A 5,228-nucleotide genomic window follows, 5' to 3' on the forward strand; every position below is an offset into this window, starting at 1 on the left:
CAATAATGTACATTATGTGGAAAATATTATGTTTTTTTTTTAACCATAAACTGCATGAACACATTGCATTACCCAAAATGATATCATATAACCCCTTTATAACTGTCCTTTTTGTTGAATTACTAATTCTGTGTATATTATAACTAATGAAATTAAAAAATTCCATATTCTGTGAATAGTATTATTATATATATATTCCTCCTTGTTCATATAAATACTTGTATAGAGACAGAGAGGGCAAACAAAAAAAACCTCTCATTGAAACATGAACTGAACTCGAACTTCCATTGGTCCCATTAGAATCCGTTTACAAACACTTTCTGCATCTAAACCACTGGACAGAGGTGTGGCTTGTCCTCTCCGGAGAAAACATTGCACACAGGGCTATTAAAAGTCCTATGACACTATTGTACATGCACACAAGTCGTCTAATCGAGTGCTTCACTCATTTTCCAGTCAGATTTTTGCATCCATCAGAAATTTAACATAAAGCTTATATAAGCTTATATGGAAACATATGAAAATACTTATAATAACATAACTGCAATTAATTTTTTATGTTCTTTAAGCCGAAGAAGTGAAGAAACCTTCCATAGTTTACTTAGAAAACGTTCTGATTTACTATTATCCCATTTTTAAATACATTACACTTTTCTTTAATCAAGGCATCATGTGTCGACAGCAGTGTGTCTCGTTTTTTCTCCACAGTGCACATTCACAGCATAATTTCCAGTTCTCTCAGTCGCTTTGTTGCATCATTCAGTGTTGTGAACGTTTTCTTCCCATTGCTAAATTTCAGTCTTAATTGCGTTTGGTATATGCATTTTGACTGTATTGCCTTCTTTTTTTTTTAAGCTATTTAATTACTTCTTAGACTGTTGCTCTTTTCTTCTGAAAGTCAGGAGAGTAATCTTGTTCAAAGAAAATTCTCCTTTCTTAGAAATTAATCTGACCCTGGCTCCACACATGATGACGCGTCTTTAACCGCTGCATCCAAAATTCCTCTGGTATCTGGTAGATTCTAATATTATTATGCTTCATTCTGTTTTAAAGTTCATTGCACTTTGCAGTAGGATTCACATCATGGTTAAGCAGGTACTTTAGTGCTCTCTGGTGTGGCATTGTCGTAATTTCCACCATGCTTATTCTCTCTGCTGCCTTTTCGATTCTCTCCTCATGTTCAGTTAATTGATCTTTTATATCTTTGATTGTTTGTTCCACTCTTTCCAGGCATGTCTTAGTGTGGTTGTGTCCCTTTTGATTTATTTCTTTACAGAGATTCTTTAATTCCTCTAGCATCTTTTGAACTTGCTGATGTCCAGTTACAGAACTCATGAGTGAGTAGTTACCAACTTTCTACAAAATATCTTTATACCAGAAAGTCATATCAGTTTGGAATGACATGAGAGTTAGTAAATGATGACAGTTTTGTTTTGGTGCAGTGTAGGGCTTTTGACATTCATACTCCATTTGTTTTTGTTCCATCGTGAGGGAACAGGATAAACATTAGCTCACTCTCTATGAGACTTACTCTGAAATGGGAAAAGTTTTCTGGTTCAGAACCACTGAACAGCCATTGCGTTAAAAGAGGAATTTCTGGGATAAATCTGATATTGGGAAATTTCTGTGAAATTTAAGGTGTACAACCCGTGTACAAAAATTTCTTAGGCAACTGTACTGTGTCCTGTATTCGAAATATAAACGTTATTTTCTATTTACGAATATATAATATAGAGTAATGCTACAAAATAATAAGATTGTAAATTATTATTTATTAAAACTATATACTCTTTTATAATTATTAAACATTCTTTAGCCACTTTACTTATAATTTTTGGAACATTTGCTAAATTTTAATTGAATCTAAATTATTATGTGATATGTGATGGTAAAAGAGAAGAGCGAGGTCGGCAAAAGCCAGACTCGAACCCCGTCATTGGCATCACAAACTACTTTGCATTTAATCTTGTGTGACATTGGAGGGTGGAGCTACAGTAGATTTGCACTTAGTAATAGACACTACAAATAATCTTGTTTTCCATTTGCATTCAAATTATTTTTATTACCACAATGGCATGTAATTTTACTTAAGTAAAATGCACTTAATTTAAATCCCCCCCAGGGAACAAGACTAAATACCTTATGTCATTTTCTTATATAGAAAATCCATCTTGATTAAAATTTTTTTTAAATATATATTATTACTGGAAATAACAAAAAAAAAAATCCTTAGTAAGAAAAGCAACTTTGCAGCGTGCATGAATGAATGAAGTATTTAAACGTTGCTTGTGCTTTAAAAGAGGGAGGAGGGCTAAAGAAACTCTGGGTTTAACGAAGAAAACCTGCTTCTGAACAGGGGGCTGTTTCATAAAACAAGTTTACCAAATAAGCCAGGCTTATTTCAGTTGGTCTGACTTATTTTCATTTGATTTGGTTTCATAAAGCAAAATGACCTTAGCTCAGGCTCCGTCACTATGGCATTTTATGCTGGGAGACTAACTTACTGTCAAGCTAAGCTGAGCTCCTCTGACACTGACCAATAGTAGCTAGGGGTGGCACAGTTAAACTTTTTCATGGTTTTAGAGTCACGGTTTTGGTACAGTTCGGTATGTGCTATGTGTATGGAAAAACTATACTTTCTAATAAAAAAGAAAAAAAGCAGATTGTGTTCTCAGTGTCTGCGCAAGCTTGCATACTTTGGCTCTTAAATGTTTAAACTGGCAAAGCTTAAATGAGTTTAGTTTAAACACATATTAGCGTGTACTATTTAGGTCTCATCTGTGAGCGTGTGAGCTATCACCACTGCTAATAATCCAGCATAATGCATTTGCATTGAACAAGAGTGACCGATTTATCCAGGTTTTGTTTTTCTTCTCATCGCTGTTGTTGTAATGTCTGGGAAGCCAGAATGCGTATCCATCAATAGAAACCTATATTGGCTGAACCCTGTTTGTTTTAGGTGCTAAAACCATATTACAGGTTGAACCGCGTTCCCAGCGTTTGCCGAACCGTGTGTGGAGAACTGAACGGTTTGATTTTTTTCAGCGAACCGTCCTGACTCTCTCATATACGCTACAATTATTTTACTTTATTATCCAAAAATAAAAAGTATACAAAAATTCAACTTAAATAATCAAATTAATACAAAAAAGGGTACAACCAATGATATTTAATATTGTGTCCAAAATGTAATGACCTTTTAAAAATGAAAACATATCACCATAGTTGCAACTTGCACATTCAGTTATTCAGCAGTTTCTAGCCATGCAGTCTTTCTTTCAGGTTTTATGACAGCTGTACCTTTTATGGTTATAACTAGAACATTATCATTAAAAAATGAAAATAAATAACAGAAATCAGACTAGATTTTAACTGATAAGAGAAACACACATTAATTTATTTAACATAGTAGGGCTGTATTAGCAGCTTAAATTTGATTTACATACTGCTATTATAAAAATGCGTTTATATGTAGGATTAAAATTCTACATGTCACATTTAATGTTCAACAAATATTTTAGCAGAATGCATATTGTATTATAAAATTACTGCTCCATTATTCTATTGCGTTCCATCTGTTTACCGCGCATGCAGCACTTGTTCACTTACGGTGGTGGGCCGTCAGGGCCTTCTCTGCTTGCCCTATGAAAAATAAAATTATGTAAAAAAAATTTTTTTATTATTATTATTTAGACATAATTTTCATTTGTGTTATGTCCACTAAATGGCCTATGATTAGTTTCATTGAGGTTGAACTGGAATATCCTACATAAAAAGGATATGCTGTATAAATACCAGAGGCAGACAGAGTACACAGCTTCATTACTTGAGTAAAAGTACAGATACCCCTTACTAAATTTAGATCAAGTACAAGTAAAAGTATTACAGTCAGATGTCTACATAAGTAAAAGTAGTACTGAAGTACTTTGTTTTTAAAATTACTTGAGTATCAAGAGTTCATTTTCTAAATATTGCATTACTACTGCCACAGTGCTTACATTTATGTACAGAGACGTCCTACATGGAGTTATGAAAAATGTTAATGTTAATACCTTGGAGAATGTAAAAGGAAAAGGAAAATCAAGTCATTTTAATCTTTTTACTATGTTGCTTTATTTAACATTTCTCACTGGCTCACAAGGCAATAGCACAATGGCAACGCTCTGACAAACCTCTGCTAGAGTTTTAATGGATTTTTTGCACCCACATTTGAACCTAACTGTGTTAAACACACCCACATACTCAAGAACATCAAAGAAAATGCTCAGCTTACATTAATGTGTAATATCAGAAAAGAAGATTCAGCTATTGTGTAATTGTGTGTACATGTGAGTATCTCTGTTTTTCATCAATCTAATCAACAAACCTAGATCAGCAAGGAAGGCAATATAACATTGTTCTGACACACCTCTGAACCTGACCGTGTTATACACACAGCATTGGTGGAAAGCTGAAAGTGATTGCTGATAGGCTGTCCCAATCAGTGGGGCCTGCATAATCCAATCACATTTGAGAGGGAAACAACAAATCGAGGGTTTCCGAGATTTTTCTTTTTTCCTTTTTTTTCCGTCCACAAGGAGACGCGTTGACTACGCACACATTTTTAATCAGATGGGCGTTTTGTCCACACGGATCCGGTGGACAAATAAATAAATACATATATAAATACATACATACATATAGAAATGCATAAATAAAGAAATAAATACATGCAAAAATACAGAAATAGCCATTTATATCACCAAAATGTATTTATTTTCACTATTATTTCTGCATTTATTTATTTATTTCTACTTTTATTTATTTATTTATTTTTCCTTCTGTCATTTTTAGTCTTTTATAGTCACCGGCACCTATGCACCAGACAATGCTGCTGATCTGCCTTTTTCAAAGGCACCTTTTTGCAAACAAAAGAGGAATAACTTAAGGATAAACTACTTAACCTGAATTTGCTAACAATGATTTTGTGTACCATTTCAAAGATAAATAGCATCTATGAGTGGCTAACAGCAAGCACTGAGCACAACAAATTATTTGGCCATGTTTATTTTTTTAATACGAGTAAAGGGACAGGGAATGACAGACACACAGACTTTATTTAGAAGTGACAGGTGAGTGTTTAATTATTTTTGAGTATTGAATTATGCACGTTGTTATAGAGGTGTATGTGTTGTATGATAATATATATTTTTGTTTTGTTTATAACCAAATCTTACTATGTGTTTCCA

The sequence above is a fragment of the Carassius auratus genome, unplaced genomic scaffold (assembly GCF_003368295.1).
Source record: "Carassius auratus strain Wakin unplaced genomic scaffold, ASM336829v1 scaf_tig00026283, whole genome shotgun sequence".
Classification (NCBI taxonomy): domain Eukaryota; kingdom Metazoa; phylum Chordata; class Actinopteri; order Cypriniformes; family Cyprinidae; genus Carassius; species Carassius auratus.